At 44.6% G+C, this 17,358-nt stretch overlaps 1 long non-coding RNA gene across 1 annotated transcript; it reads right to left on the minus strand.

Annotated features, from left to right (window-relative positions):
* Nucleotides 1-2,022: 2,022 nt before the first annotated feature.
* LOC117502892 lies at nucleotides 2,023-16,550 on the minus strand. Its single transcript, XR_004558430.1, has 3 exons — nucleotides 16,463-16,550; nucleotides 8,201-8,204; nucleotides 2,023-2,034 (listed from the first exon to the last, which is right to left on the minus strand). It is a non-coding gene; the product is annotated as an uncharacterized LOC117502892 (long non-coding RNA).
* Nucleotides 16,551-17,358: the final 808 nt, after the last annotated feature.

The following is a 17,358-nucleotide window of genomic DNA, read 5'->3' on the forward strand; positions in this document are numbered from 1 at the left end:
GCTTCAGTTGCCGGCCTCGCTGCGGATTCACCCAGTATTCCACGTCTCCCGGATAAAGCCCCATCACACCTCACCCCTCTGCACCCCGGGTCCGGCACCACCTCCTGCCCGGATCATCGACGGGGAACCGGCTTGGACCGTGCGTCGGCTCCTCGATGTCCGTCGAATGGGTCGGGGTCTTCAGTACCTGGTGGACTGGGAGGGGTACGGCCCCGAAGAACGCTCCTGGGTGAAGAGGAGCTTCATCCTGGACCCGGCCCTCCTGGCCGACTTCTACCGTCGCCATCCGGACAAGCCCGGTCGTGCGCCAGGAGGCGCCCGTTGAGGGGGGGGTCCTGTTGTGTGGGCCGCTGAAGAGGAGGTACTGCTGGCCCACCACCACCAGAGGGCGCCCTGCCTGGAGTGCGGGCTCCAGGCACCAGAGGGCGTCGCCACCTGAGATGAGCAGCCAGGGTGACAGCTGTCACCCATTATTGGACACAGCTGTTTCTACTCGGCACCAAGGTATATCAGGAGGACGGCGTCTCCACCTCAGTGCCGAGATATCGCCTAAGACTGAGGTAGTATCTCTGCATTCTTATTCTGATTAACCAGCTAATCATTTGTTAAACCTTTTCAGGATTGTTGACTGCTAAAAGCTATATTGCTTGGATAAGTACTCACCTTCCTGTTGTGCATTGACAAGAGGTGGAGGCGGCTTCTCCCCTCTTCGTTACTGGGTGCTGTCGCATCACACCTGTGTGTTGTTGCTCTCTCCTGCCAGCAGTACCGGATCCGACGAGCGGAGGCAGTGGCCACCTGGGAATTCGGGACTTGGCGGTTCCAGTATTTCCAGGGTTCGGTGGCAGAGGAGATCGGGGTGGTTCCGGTTCGACTGAGACGGGCGTCTCCTACCTTCGAGCCTGCCCACACGACACCAGCAAATTCGACCCCAAATTGTGATTGTTGTACTTATTGTGCTTGTTTCACAATAGTAAACCTTGTTATTTATCTTCCTCCATTGTCCGTTCATTGCGCCCCCTGTTGTGGGTCCGTGTTCCTACACTTTCACAACAGTATGCCCATCAGAGAAGAACGCTGTTACGCTCTGTTAAGGATCACTACTCATCAAGACAGATCAACATGCTCAGTTGTGATCTCCACGACATGAGACAAAATGAGGGTGGTGCGTGACATTTGTGGAAGATTTTTTGACAGCCAAAAACATGCTGCATGAAAATCACGAATATCACGCACCAGAATGCACTATTAAGAAACCTATTCAGATGTGTCAAGTCACGTTAAGAATGTCAAGAATGTGCCAAGAATTACACAAATATGACATTCGTAACGCGTGATGCCTATGTGTAAACGCACCTTAATAAGGTGTTGACAGTATGGAGCGTGTGTAGCAAGGTCCGTGCAAAAAACACAGAGGCCTGATATTTTCTCGTACAGACTGAGCAAACAAGGTTAATAATAAATATAAACACGTGAACCACCAGTATCGCCCGAATATGAAAGCTGTTGACAGTGTTCGGGTCGTAGTCGGACCCGTTCTCTTTTTCACCTCCATGAAGAACTTGCTAACAGTTGGTTTGGTCATTAGCTGGTAAACTTTCAATCTGTGTGTTTTTTCCAGTGCTGTGTAGATATTTATGGAGTACATTGTTTTTACCTTTCTGGTTTGTAATGAAGTTTTCAATCTGTTCTTCACTGTTTGGAGCTCTGTTTTTATCTTGGTCTTTATTTCATTTTGCACGTCCAGTTTGAGCTTGTTTGATGTTATTTTGCGCTGTGAAAACTGTAAAAGAAGTTGCAAAACTGATATGCGATCCAAACCGATTTTCATGGTAACGGTCTGATAGGGGAAAGTATCAGACCGGAAACCAGCCAATCAGAGTTCGCATACCATTGTAGCCATATAATAAATAAGTATACCAAATGGCAAATGTCAGCTCTCACCAGTTTCTCTGTGATCAAAGCCATACACATGCATTCATACACGCACATGTGGGTGTGTATGTGTTTGTCTATATGTGGCCCTGCGACAGACTGGTATCCTGTCCAGGGTGAACCCCGCCTAGCGCACTATGACTGCTGGAATAAGCTCCAGCCCCCAGTGACCCTTAATTGAAGTAAGCAGTTGAAGCAGTTGAGTTTGAGCGCCTTGGGGCAACTGTTTGTTGTGATTTGGCGCTATATAAGAAAAAAGTTGATTGATTGATTGATTGAAGGTGAGTGAATGAGTGAGAAGAAAACTAATTAACGTAATTAACGTTAGTCCTTTTATGAACTTGTACATGTGTGAGAAACTTTCAATAATCAATGAATTTACAGTTGCATGCACAATCTGAGATGCACATAGCAGATTTTAAACAAAAACAAAGAAACAAAAAAAAAGGTTCTCTCTCGAGCAATATGGAGTTAATTAATCCTTTACCAAGCCACTAATCCTTTCACTTGCATCCATTAATACACAGAACTTTGTGCCTGCACTGCAATTCACAATGCATGGAGGGTTCCACACAAAGCCTTGCACCATAAAACTGTACAATCAGCAAAAAGTGTGTGTGGGGGGGGTCTTCAAATTGGGTGAGGGTGAGAAAATGAAATAAAGGTAAATATATCAGTGCAACTTGCATCCATTTGAAATATATTATTTCAAACAAATTATTAATAGAAATTTCACTTCTGAATTTTATTTAGTACACATAAATCTGTTGATTATGAGTGGGAATGTGCCTTACTTGTTCAAAGATACTTCAAGAAATGTGAGTGGTTGAGAGAATTCATACATTAACTCCTGTGCTGATCATTTACCTTTAGCAGTATGACTCAACTCACAGTGATGCACAAATCTTAACACATGGGTTTCAATAGCAATCACTGGCTGTTGCCATTTTCAGGTTGCTTCATAAAATGTGATTTTAACTCTTTGTGGTGTAATGGATCATAGTTGATCCGTGATCCGAATGGACTGCTACCCCACAGTTCGGCATGCATTTGAACCACAGCTTATTTGTGTAGCCTAGTGTGAAACAGTCTGTCAGACAGTCCCTGCCTCCTTACGCTCACCATATGTGCCACTACAGGCAGTCTATGCATGGAAAAAAATGCCAAAACTGTGCTTGTGCGTCACATGCTTGTGTTCAGTACTGTAGAAGGTGACAGACTGCCCATGAAGACGTTCACTGCAACAGGTCTTGTGAGAGCTCAAGAAGGCATACAGCATGTACAGGGCTCATATGTCTGTACCAAGTCAGGAGCATGGCTAGTACAGGCTGTGTGATGACCAGTCTTGTATAAAGTACCTCAAAGTGATATTTGAGTGAAAGTACAAGTATCTTACCATAAAATTACTTTGGTAAAAGCTAAAGTCTGTATTAAAAATATTACTTGAGTAAAAATCTTAAAGTATCAGACATTTACTGTACTTAAGAATCAAAAGTAAATTTCTCATCTAAAATGTAGTATAAGTAAAAGGACTGAGTAAAAGTAAAATCCAAAACAAGTGGAGAGTGAAACAGCAACACAAAAAGAAAGCCAGTGTGGTGTCTGGGGACATCAGGAGGGGGCCTCAGCCCCTATCAAAGGCTGGATCCAGCTCTGGCAGAGCAGTTGGTGTTGGTGATGGGACGAGTGAAGCAACGGGTGGACGTATATTGCTGTAAATAAGGTTGCCGTTCTTTTTCCTGGAAGACCCACACACAATTTTCTGTTAAACACAGCATCCACACTCTTGTGAAACACAACAGTCGTTTATAGCTACACAGTTGTGCCAAATTTAAGGAAAAGTAAAAAAAAACAAAAAAAGCAATGCAAGTGTCACCACCATCAACCACTGCAAATCAACAAAATGCAGCACTCTTTGGGCTCTCAAATCCAAAACACGGCGCCACTTTTACACAGCACTTGTTTGCAGACATTTCAAGTAAAATAATTGAAACGAAACAGCCACGCCGGCCAGTTTTGTCAGCGTGGCAAACTCATATCGTGCGCTGAATTCCAGCAGGAGTTGATCCATGTGTATGTGTGTGTGCGTCAGCCTGCGTGTGTTTGGAGTCTAGAGCGCAGGTGGTCCCTCCATAGTCTTTCTCTTCCTCAGCGGGGGCGCAGATTCAACATGTCAACCTTTATATAGTTTTTGTCTTTTAAACTAATTTTATGTCAAACACGTCACTTGATGCTGCAGGAGTGGAAGGCACTACGCTCCGGCTGTAGAGAATTGTATCTGTTCCCAGTGTACAGCTGCGCTCCGGCTTCGCCTCTGCAAACAGGCATTGCCTAATCAAATTTATTCTGCTTTTATTTTGTAGTAATGCTTAATGAAGATGTTTAGGAGAAATGTATCAGAGTATAAGTATACATTTTATTGTTGAAATGTAGTGGAGTAAAAGTGAAAGTCGCCAGAAATGTAAATAATGAAGTAAAGTACAGATAGGTCAAAAATTCTACATAAGAACAGTAACGACATGTTTCTACTTCGTTACACTACAACACTGGTGATGACAATAAGCCGCATGGTCATTGCAGGGGTGAAGTAATACACAAGTACTCCACAATTGCTATTTGAGCAGCCCGCAAGGCAGACAGAAGTCTTGCGGGCCATATTACACAGTAAGCACCAGTTTAAGTTCAAGTTTATTTGCCATTTGCAGTATTAAAACCACATTGGAAAAAGGGTGCAAGGAGCTCAAAGTGCACTAGTAAGACATACACAAAACAATAAAAAAGACATAAATGACATAAAAAAAATGCCATAAAAATGATGAAGCCACAAAATAATTTAAGATACGAGGTCTGTTAGAAAAGTATCCGACCTTATTATTTTAAAAAAAAAACCATATGGATTTGAATCATGTGTGATTGCGTCAGACAAGCTTGAACCCTCGTGCGCATGCGTGACTTTTTTCATGCCTGTCCGTTGCGTCATTCGCCTGTGAGTAGGCTTTGAGTGAGGTGTGGTCCACCCCTCTCGTCTATTTTTTATTGCGAATAAATGTCTGAATGAGTTGGAGCTTTGCTGCATCAATTTTTTTTTCCAGAAACTGTGAGAGACCTCCAGGTGGACACCGTTCGAAAAATTCCGGCATGTCTGTCTTAATGTGCCGGAAAAAGTGCTGATGTCCACGTCTTTTCACAATTCCTGTGCTAGTCAGATGACATACCGGATCAAGACAGCGTCCAGTTTAGAAATGAACGGCACATTTCACTGTTACAGGAGTTTTTGTCATGGAAAGAGAAGCTGCTCCACCGCGCGTCACGGTGGAGCTGCATGGCGCAAAGCAACGCCATGATGAAGCTTCATGGGACATGTTCTGGCATGTCCAGCTCATGCACAATCACAATCGGATATTCACATGACTGCAAAGCAACCGGAATCTGTCTGAAATCCACCTGAAAGCTGTCCTGAGAGACCAACACCGAGGTGGTTTTGTCCCGTGTAATGAACGGAGCCGTGGCGCGTCCCTCCGCTTTTCTTTCCATGAAAAAAACTCCTGTAACGGTGGAATGTGCCGGAAAAAGTACTGATGTCCACATCTTCTGCCTTTTTGTGAAAGTCAGACGAGGTCCCGGATCAACAAAGCTTTCACGTTGGAAATGATCTGGTTGTTCCAGCGGGGTGTCAGCCTGTCGATGGGGGCTGGGAGCGCGCTGCGCTCTCAGCAGTTGTGGGCTGTCCTTAAAGCGGCAGTAACACCCCGTAATCTGTTTAATCCCCATAAAATCGTCCCTGAAAGCCATATTAATTTTTCGAACGGTGTCCACCTGGAGGTCTCTTACAGTTTCTGGAAAAAACAAATTGATGCAGCAAAGCTCCAAATCGCTCAGACATTTATTCGCAATAAAAAATAGACGAGAGGGGTGGACCACACCTCACTCAAAGCCTGCTCACAGGCGAATGACGCAACCGACAGGCATGAAAAAACTCACGCATGCACACGAGGGTTCAAGCTTGTCTGACGCAATCACACGTGATTCAAATCCATATGGTTTTTTAAAAAAATAATAAGGTCGGATACTTTTCTAACAGACCTCGTACTTTTGAAACTAGTTGATCATTTCACAGCTTGTGGGAAGAAACTTTTTCTATAACGTGATGTCCCACATTTAATAGACCGATAGCACCTATCCAAGGGAAGAAGTTCAAACAAGTCCTTGTCAGGATGCAGGAGGTATCCAGTAATAGCCAAAGATCGGGACTGAAGTCTTTTTTTGTAAATGTCCTCCAGGACAGACAGTTCCTCACCAATAGTCCTACTGGCTGAACGAACCACTCTATTCAAAGCCTTCCTTTCTTTAGCAGTGGCATTTCCAAACGATGCAGTTACAGCATTTGTAAGAAGATTTTCAATGCAGCTGTGATAAAAATTTAAAAGAATATTCTTGTTAAGAGTGAATTATTTCAGCTTACACAGAAAAAAAAGCCACTGTCGAGACTTCTTAACAATTTCACTGGTGTTACGATTCCAGTGCAAGTCATCAAATGAAAACACTCATTTACAGTTTTCAACTGTTTTCACCTCAACAACCAACTCAAAATTTTTTGCAGTATTCAGCTTCATATTGTTTTCCTCGCTCCAGGAAACCACCTTTTGCACTTCAGATCTATACAAAGACTCATCATGAGAAGAGATCAAACCGGTAATAGTTGTGCCATCTGCATACTTAATTATCAAATTGTTAGGAAAGGACACAACACAGTCATAAGTGTACAAAGTGTACAACAATGGGTGTAAAATACAACCCCAATTCCAATGAAGTTGGGACGTTGTGTAAAATTGAAATAAAAACAGAATACGATTTGCAAATCCTCTTCAACCTATATTCAATTGAATACACCATGAAGACAAGATATTTAATGTTCAAACTGATAAACTTTATTGTTTTTGTGCAAATATTTCATGCTCATTTTGAAATGATGCCTGCAACACATTTCAAAAAAGTTGGGACGGGGCAACAAAAGACTGGGAATGTTGTTGAATGCTCAAAGATCACCTAATTGGAAACAGGTGAGTGTCATGATTGGCTATAAAAGGAGCATCCCAAGAGGCTCAGCTGTTCTCAAGCAAAGATGGGGCAAGGATCACCACTTTGTGAACAACTGTGCGAAAAAAATGGTGAAACCGTTTAAGAACAATGTTTCTCAACATTCAATTGCAAGGAATTTAGGGATTCCATCATCTACAGTCCATAATATAATCAGAAGATTCAGAGAATCTGGAGAACTTTCTACACTTAAGTGACAAGGTCAAAAACCAATACTGAATGCACGTGACCTTAGATCCCTCAGGCGGCACTGCATTAAAATCCAAGATCATTGTGTAAAGGATCTTACCGTGTGGGCTCAGGAACACTTCAAAAAACCATTGTCAGTTAACACAGTTCGTGCTACATCTACAAGTGCAAATTAAAACTCTACCAAGCAAAGTGAAAGCCATACATCAACAATATCCAGAAACACCGCTGCCTTCTCTGGGCCCGAGCTCATTTGAAATGGACAGATGCAAAGTGGAAAAGTGTGCTGTGGTCTGATGAGTCCACATTTCAGATTGTTTTTGGAAATCATGGACGTCGTGTCCTCCGGACAAAAGAGGAAAAATACCATCCAGATTGTTACCAGCCAAAGTTCAAAAGCCACCATCGGTGATGGTATGGGGGTGTGTTAGTGCCCATGGCATGGGCAACTTACACATCTGTGATGGCACCATCAATGCTGAAAGGTACATCCAAGTTTTGGAGCAACACATGCTGCCATCTAAGCAGCATCTTTTTCAGGGACATCCCTGCTTATTTCAGCAAGACAATGCCAAGCCACATTCTGCACGTGTTGCAACATCATGGCTTCGTAGTAAAAGAGTGCAGGTACTAGACTGGCCTGCCTGCAGTCCAGACCTGTCGCCCATTGAAAATGTGAGGCACATTATGAAGCACAAAATATGACAACGGAGACTCCAGACTGTTGAACTACTGAAGTCGTACAGCGCGGAACATTATTCTTGACCATGTGTAATGTTCCTGATAATTCGCCAGAAACATGTGCCATTAATCGTAACACATGGTAACAGGTTGCATCAGTTTCTGAGGACACCTGACGCCTCTGCCTCAAATCAGCACATTCGTGATCAGCGGCCAAGAATGTATACTTTGTGGCATTTGTGACTTGTTGTTGTTATGTGTAAACACAACATTACAGTGCCCCTTTTAATATTCCTACATGCCTGAAAAATATTTAGTTGGTGTCTTCTTTTCATGATGACTCACTGGAGCAGTACACCTGAATGTTTTCCATGAATGAATGGAATGTTTTAAACAGAAGTATCATTTGTCATGATGTAATAGCGCCGTTGAAATGTTGCTAAGAATGCTCCATGATGAAAATGCTCTTTTTCTGGCCAACCCCCCCAACATACCTCTGCAATGACTGAGGGTGTTGGACGGCTAAAGGCAGATGATATAGAAGCTGAGGAGAAGCATGAAGTGATTTTGGCTTTGCTAACATCCATGCAGCCTGTATGTGACAAGTATGATGCCCACACTCTTTCGTAAACTTTCCCCCAGAAACGTGTGGCACAGATGCACGGCACGCTGCGACTCCCTGCAACCTCTATGTACCCACCACACTTGGAAGTAAATTGTAAGGCAGGTTTTATGCTGTGCTCGAGGCAGTCTGGGGCTCAACACATGTGGCTCTAAGCATGGAAATATTCACTCCGAAATATCAGGAGTGGAGAATGAAATGTCTCCACTGATCTCATTCAGATCAGTGAGTGTACAATATGTCTTCTTCATGCTGTCCTGTGCTGAGGGCTGGAAGTGGATGGAAGTCCACTGTGCTCTGGAATAAAACAACTGTATCTTTTTTTCTGTTGTGTGCCTGCACAATAGAGGACTAATGTAATTATCCTGTATGTGGTATATAAATATAGTTATTATTTTGATCTTTCTGCAGTACCTCTGCAGGAATGCACAAAAGAGATTTTATCCAAAGCCTATAGTTTATGAACATTCAGACATTAGTGTTGTATGGCTGGGGGGGCCTGGCTGCCTTTTGTTTCTGTCTTCTGTGCTGTCTTTTGTTTTTCCTTCCAGGTGGTACGCGTTTAGGACTGAGTGGCTGTGTGGCTGAGTTATCAGGACCTCACCCTGATCACCTGAGGCTGATCATGTGCAGCTCGTCAGGACTCACAGCTGTGGTGCATCTACACGGATTGGAGCATGGTGGCATTTAAGTCTGGAGTACACAGTGTGTATTTGCCAGAGACTCGACCTTGTGACCAGACGGGTGAGATCGTCGTCTTGAGAGCCATCTCATCATTATGGATGCAGAGAACGTCCAGGTTTGATGCCATGGTCTGTGAAAGAGGAGGGGGTGAGGTCTCACGCTTGTCAGCACACTTCCTGAGGTACGTTAGGTTTTGTGACTAACATTAGTACAGTCAGTAAATGTGGTGTCCCTCACACCTTATTATATTGAGCGGTTATGTTAGTCATTTAATCAGCTTCCACTGCAGTTGAGTAATGTGAACTGGGTGTTCCATGCCTGCAGGGTGGGAAGCTGATTAGTGATTAAGCCAGGAAGTGTTTGCTGTTATGTACACCTTTGAGTGGTCTCTCTGTGTGTGGAGTGTGGACTCACATGATGGTTTCTTCTTTCACAGACTCGGTTTGTCGCGGCCACCTGGGGGGTGTCGGCGGGGTCCTTGGGTCCAAACTGTTTCTGGCTCTGGACCGTTTGTGCAGCTGGGAGCGCACTGTAATCCACCTCGCAGACCGCGCACTTATTTGTTTGTACTTTCATCACAGCACTGTTATGTCATTAAATTTTGTTATCCTTTGTACCGTGCTCTGCTTATTTTATACTGGGTCCTTCAAACGCTGGTCGGTTCTCCGTCCTGTGTCCGACACATAACAGTAGTCTCTGGCCAAACATCACGGACCCAGCGGTAGCAGAGACGGTAACGCGCCGGGAAGGTGGCAGCAGATGTTCAGAAGTTATCCGGATCAGTTGCGGGTGCTCTCCGCCCGGATGGTGTGTGTCTGAGAACCCATTACTGAATATTGATTTGTGCTCTCTTGCAGCCGTGTTCCTGTGTTGTGCCTTATCCGTGGGTCATGGTGGAGTGTGACTGGCGACGGCTTCGCGTCACACTCCGACCGGATAAGAGGTTAAAAGGGAGCTGCATGAGTGTGTCTGTAATGGGTGAACGCGCACGGTGGAGCTCTGTGGCACGGGTCGCTGTGCTTCCTGTGTTACAGTTGTAGCCCCGTTTCCCCGGGTGAAGATAACTACTGCGTTTGTTGTGTCAGCTCCGGTGTAATTTAGTTGAAGCACATTTTTGGTTGTGTGTTACGCACAGCTGCGCACAAGAAAAGCAGCATGAGTTTGTTTTCTCTGTTACCAAAGGGGTTTTTATTTTCAGCACTTTGGCTCCCTCTGTTGGTGACTGAGTCACATTACCGTTAATGCTCTTAAGGTGGAACAGGTGTGTTCCATTTGTTTGAGCTTAATGGTATACGTCACTTATTAGTTTTGTGTTGGTTCATTTTTTGTGGGTGTTTTTTGAGTTGGTTTTTGTGTGGGATTTTTTACACTATTAGTGTCTGGGGTCGTGACCCTGCAGTCTGTCTGGAGCATAAAAAAAGACCCAAGTAACTTTATGTTAGTCTGTTAGTCTTTCTTTTTATTTCGTTTGGTTTCACCTCCCAGGGTTTGATGGGACAGTCCTCTGGGGGGTGATGGGGGGGTAATTGGGTTGTTTTTTTCATTTTTCTTTTTTTGTTTTTGTTATGCCCTCTCTTCTCCTCTGGCTCCAGCCATGTGAGCCGTAGGTTGTCGGCGTTGCTGGAGTGGTGCAGTTTGGTTATGCTGGGCGTTTCCCAGGTAACCTCTGCACCCGGGAGGGGGGGGGGGGGTTGGGGTATTTTTTTTTTATTCCCTCTCTTCTCCTGTGGCTCCAGCCGTGTGAGCCGTAGGTTGTTGGCGTTGCTGGAGTGGTGCAGTTTGGTTATGCTGGGCATTTCCCAGGTAACCTCTGCACCTGGGAGGGGAGGGGGGGGGTTTGGTGTCTTGTTTTTTTTTGTTGATTCCCTGTTCCACCTCCGGCTTCAGCGCGCCTTTGAGCCGTCTGCCATCGGCGTGGCTGAGGTTTGGGGCAGTGGGATATACCCGCAGCTGGTGGCTGGTTTGGAAGTTGGAGGGGTGGCGCCGTTTTGTGCCGACTGCCGTAACCGCTTTTCCACTCCTCCCGGTTGACTTCTGGGGTATAGTCATGGTTGGTGACGCTGGACGTGCTTCCAGTTTCCACTGCGCCAAGGGGGTGGGGTTGGGGTTGTTTTGTTTGTATGTTTTTTTTTTTCCCTCTTGTTTTTCCCCCCAGTTTCCGCCCTCAGGGTGTGACTATGGTGTCCTCTGGGGGGGAAAGGGCTGTGGGTCCATCTAGCCATAGACGGCCGGGGCTGGGTCCGTTGGTCATGAGGGGGGGCGTCTCCTGGGGTTGATGGACGGGCCTCTGGGAGGCGCTGGGAGTCCCCGTGGGTGACTTTGGATCCCAGAGGGACCTCAGCTGTGGTTATTACTCCTGGAGCTGGCGGGATGTCCTCTGGGGGGTGTTGGTCCCTACATGTCGTCCGGGGGGGAGGGGGGTGTTAACATTTTTATTTGCAAGCTTAAGTTTGGGTTGTTTTTCTTTTCTCCCCTTCCCGGGGTTTGATGGAACGGTCCTCTGGGGAGGGGGGGTGGGTGATTTTTCTTTTCTCCTCTTCCTGGGGTTTGATGGGACGGTCCCCTGGGGAGGGGGGGGTGGTTTGGTTGTTTGTGTTTGTCTTTTTTGTTTTATGACTAATCAGACTGTAAACATGGTTGGACAAAGACTGACTGCACAGGTTCAAGAACTCCTGGCCACACCTGTGCTAATTGATTGACAGAAACAAAGGCAAAGATGCAGCCAGAGGAGAAGACATCAACCGTTCTGTTAGATGAAGATTCTGTTGGAAGATGAATGCAGATATGGTTTCCAGCCATGGTCCCTGGAGGGGGGTGTTTCTCCTGGGCCAGGTTTGTGTGGTCACCGGGAGGCTTCCCGTGAGGGTGGGGTGCTGTTGTATGGCTGGGGGGGCCTGGCTGCCTTTTGTTTCTGTCTTCTGTGCTGTCTTTTGTTTTTCCTTCCAGGTGGTACGCGTTTAGGACTGAGTGGCTGTGTGGCTGAGTTATCAGGACCTCACCCTGATCACCTGAGGCTGATCATGTGCAGCTCGTCAGGACTCACAGCTGTGGTGCATCTACACGGATTGGAGCATTGTGGCATTTAAGTCTGGAGTACACAGTGTGTATTTGCCAGAGACTCGACCTTGTGACCAGACGGGTGAGATCGTCGTCTTGAGAGCCATCTCATCATTATGGATGCAGAGAACGTCCAGGTTTGATGCCATGGTCTGTGAAAGAGGAGGGGGTGAGGTCTCACGCTCGTCAGCACACTTCCTGAGGTACGTTAGGTTTTGTGACTAACATTAGTACAGTCAGTAAATGTGGTGTCCCTCACACCTTATTATATTGAGCTGTTATGTTAGTCGTTTAATCAGCTTCCACTGCAGTTGAGTAATGTGAACTGGGTGTTCCATGCCTGCAGGGTGGGAAGCTGATTAGTGATTAAGCCAGGAAGTGTTTGCTGTTATGTACACCTTTGCGTGGTCTCTCTGTGTGTGGGGTGTGGACTCACATGATGGTTTCTTCTTTCACAGACTCGGTTTGTCGCGGCCACCTGGGGGGTGTCGGCGGGGTCCTTGGGTCCGAACTGTTTCTGGCTCTGGACCGTTTGTGCAGCTGGGAGCGCACCGTAATCCACCTCGCAGACCGCGCACTTATTTGTTTGTACTTTCATCACAGCACTGTTATGTCATTAAATTTTGTTATCCTTTGTACCGTGCTCTGCTTATTTTATACTGGGTCCTTCAAACGCTGGTCGGTTCTCCGTCCTGCGTCCGACACATAACAATTAGAATGTGAATGTTTGACGGACTGTTCAGTGTGTTCATAAGTATTTCAGGCATTTTCCCCAATTCAATAAAGTTTTCAAATGTAAGCCACTGAATGGGTTTCAAATTCATGAAATATAAATGCCGTGATGTTTTGATTCCTCTCTCATGGTGATTTGTGTCCTGTCTGCATAGATAAAAGGTATTTATGAATCTCCTGTTTTAGTTTAGGGGATAATTAAATGTTTCACATTCAAACTTTTTAGAAACGTTTAAAACTGTTTTACTCATACACCTCCAGAAATCTGGGGGGAGGAGTGTGTGTGTGTGTTGGGTTGTTAAATCAGCATGTAACACGGTATCATAAGTAAAACAGTAAAGATTTCCAGCTCTAGATTATCTGTAATAGTAACAGTATTATTTTAATTTATAATTTAAAACTTTTTCCTGCTCAGACATGTCTGATGTTCCTGTGTTTTCTGTTTTGACCGAGGGCGGACCTCAGCACAGAGAGTCTGCAGGCCTTCAAACCACACTCCTCTCAGGTGCAGCACCTCTTTGTGTACCAAGGGAGGAAAAACTACATTACTAAAGAAGTTATTTCTGTGCTGCTCACTGCGCTCTCTACTCTCCCTCCTGCTCTCTCTCTCTCTCTGTCTTTCACAGAGTAGTCACTTGTTCTCATGTAAGAGAAATGGATTGGATTTGAGGTGGGCAGTAAAATCTTTCCACACTGATGAGACAAACATCACCCTAGTCGGACTCGGATCCCTTTGTTCAATCGAAGGAGCTGTTAAAAAGAATCATATCGTTCATGATCGACACAACACTATTCACAAAGCCTCTGAATCATGTGAAATATAATGCAGTTGAACTGTGCTGCAGATTGAAAAGCTGTAATGTTCCTGCAGCTGGATGAGACACTGGGCAGTATGGTAAACGCAACCCTATCTCACAGCATTTCGTGATGGCATCTATTGGCTCGTGATACCATCACAAAAATGCTTTTTGTGGCGATGCGGGAGGTCTGGGGGGGGGGTTATGGCTAGGATTAGGGAAAGGGAGAGGGTTAGGTTAGGGTTAGAGAAAAGTAGAGGGTTAGGTTACGGTTAGGGAAATGGACATAGCTAGATTATGATTGGGGTTAGGGTAAAGAGTAGGGTTAGAAATAGTAAAATAAAATTTAAAAAATGCACCATGAAAATATGACTCATTTCGTGACGGGAGCACAAGCAAAAGTGTAAGGCTGGGCTGGATAAATGTTTCCACAAACCAGAAGCTCAGCTACACACGTTTGGTGACTTTTCTATTATTCTTCGACAATGGCAATGGGTATTGCTGTTGTCATCTAGCAGTGGGTTTTGTGACCTGAAATAATACTTGAATGAGGGCACTTTTCAACCAGAACAATGTTGACCGCCCAAAGAGGGTGACAGGCATGAACAGGATTAAGTGGATGACCTCCAGATGCCCAGACGAACAGTGAAGAGATGTTTCACAGGCAATAATTTCTCTCCCACGATATTTGGGCATGTGGAGGTTACTGTTTTTTTTGTTTGTTTTTAATTCCTGTGTAATAGGGGTGTTCATCAGTCACAATAGATGCTGTAGCAGGTACATATCAGTGAACTGAATTAGACTTATGTAGGTTATAAAGCCAGATTTTTGTTACGGTAACTCATATGACAATTAATGCAGATTAATAATAGTTTATTGCTCTGCAAATAGCGTAGTGTTGTATGCATTCACTGGTCTGTTATTAGCTACACCAGTTTACCTGCATGCAACTCAAGAGGATTGGCTGAAGTTCAAACCAGCCATCAGAATGGAGAAGAAAGGTGAGGAGTCTTTTCTGGACATTATGTCAAACCAGGGCAGCACAGTGGCTTAGTGGTTAGCACTGTTGCCTCACAGCGAGAAGGTCGTGGGTTCAATTCCTGTGGCCTTTCTGTGTGGAGTTTGCATGTTCTCCCCGTGTTTGTGTGGGTTTCCTCCGGGTGCTCCGGTTTTCTCCCACATCCAAAGACATGCGGGTTAGGTGGATTGGAATCTTTAAATTGTCCGTAGGTGTGTGTGTCTGTGTTTGTCTGTTTGTGGCCCTGCGACAGACTGGCGTCCTGTCCTGGGTGTACCCCGCCTTGCGCTCTATGACTGCTGGGATAAGCTCCAGCCCCCCGCGACCCATAACTGGACTAAGCGGTAGAAGATGAATGAATGAATGAATGAATGTCAAACCAGAGTATGACTTGCATTTGTCCAAAAATGCATCAGGAATAGGCATAAGGCACAAAGAACTCAAGAGTAAACCATGTCTTGTCTCCACTAAACAATAAAAACAGTCAAAATGAAGTACATTTACCTCACTAAATGTAAATAAACTTTTTGATTGATTGTACATTTTTAAAACATTAAAGTTAGCATTACTTTAGCCTAGCTGCCCTCACTCTTGGTGTTCCAGCTGCCCCACAAAAGGCAAACAAGTGTAGTGTTAAGTAGCATGAAGATTACTCCCTCTCTTTGTTCAAAAGCCTGGTATTTCAGTTTGAGAGCATGATTTATTCATTTTGCTTGTTCTCCAAAATCCTTCATGTACTCGTCATCAGGTGTTCTCTTGTTGTAGCTGCCATCCAGCTTAATGGTGCATCACTAGAGTCCAGAAAATATGATTGCTTCAGATAGGCTTATTTTAGAAATTCAGAACCCGCTGTTGTACTGGGAATTTCCACATACGTGTAACTATCTGACAGGGAATGCTCCAAAAAAAGAAGAAACATTCAGTAAGTGGTTCTCTGTTGAAAATGCCTTACCTACACTGGTTTGAACTGACATAAAAACATCAGGAATTCAACTAACCACTTGTGGCCAAGGTATGCAAAAAGGATATATGAATGTGCAAAGTGTTGAACATTGAAGCAGATGGCCTATAGCAGCAGGAGATCACATCACATGTCACTGTTGTCAGCTAAAAACAAGAAACTAAGGCTACGGTGGGAACATGCTCACCAAGAGTGGACAGGAGAATACTGGAAAAATGTTGCCTGGTCTGATGATTCTCAATAGTGGCTGCAACATTCAGATGGCAGAGTCAGAATTTGAAGAAATCATGAATCCTTTCTTGTTTCACCAATTCAGATGGGTGGGTAGTGGTGTAATGGCGCTGTGACTGTGTGCCTCTACCATGTCAATATGGACCAAAATCTTGGAGGAATGTTTCCAGCACCTTGTTGAATCTATGACACCTACTAAAGTGGCTAATAATAATAAACGTCTGGTAAGCATTGTGTCAATGGACATTTTGTGCTGCTTTTTGTCTGTAATATGGCAGTCTGCTTGTGGTTTCATCCTACACTGGAAAAAAGGAAACATGATTTAAATATGGACATCAGATGCACATTAATAACATTAGTTACATGTTTCTTAATTACAAGCATAAGCAACTAATATTATTTGGACACATTCTGTACATATTGAAATGTATGTTAGGCTGGTGTTGCTTCCAGAGGACCAGACTAACCTGGCATTGGCATCTGACATCTGCTGTCAGAAGTATTCAAGAACTGAAACTAGAGACTCTGCACCAAGATGGACCATTTGTCTCCACGCGGTTGGACTGTTGCAACAGCCTGTTCACTTGCCTGGGTAAGAAGGAGCTAAATCGGTTGCAGTATGTCCAGAACTCTGCTGCGAGGCTTCTGACCCGCACCAACAGGAGAGCCCACATCACGCCTACCTTGGAATCCCTCCACTGGCTCCCTGTTGCCTCCAGAATTAATTTTAAAATCTTGGTCTTCACTTTCAGAGCACTAGATGGTCAAGCTCCTGATTACATTGCTGACTTGATTCAGCCCTACACCTCAGCCCACAGCCTCAGATCTTCAGGTCAGAACCTGTTGATGGTTCCTCGAACCTGCTTTAAAACTCGAGGAGACCGATCTTTTAAAGCCATAGCGCCTCGTCTCTGGAACGAACTCCCTCTGTCCCTGCGATCCCTGGACTCTGTTGAGATGTTCAAAAAGCAACTGAAGACTCTACTTTTTAAACAGGCTTTTCATGGCCAAAAAATTTTTTAGTACTGAGTGTGTATTTTTACTGTATATTTTTATTGTTTTACCTTGTAAAGTGCTTTGTGACCCCTGTCTGCGAAAAGCGCTATATAAATAAAGTTTACTTACTTACTTACTTACTTACTTACTTACCATTTGTAGTTTAATCATTTTTTTTTTTTTTTTTTACCTTTTGTAAGAAAAAAAAACTTTATAAGTATTAGAATGGCCTAAGCAGAGGGTCACCCCTTCTGAGTCTGGTCTGCTTGAGGTTTCTTCCTCAAAAACACCAAAGGGAGTGTTTCTTTACCACTGTCACCTGTGTGCTTGCTGGGGGGGGGGGGGGGGGTAGTAAGAT

This window comes from Thalassophryne amazonica, chromosome 2 (assembly GCF_902500255.1).
Source record: "Thalassophryne amazonica chromosome 2, fThaAma1.1, whole genome shotgun sequence".
Lineage (NCBI taxonomy): Eukaryota > Metazoa > Chordata > Actinopteri > Batrachoidiformes > Batrachoididae > Thalassophryne > Thalassophryne amazonica.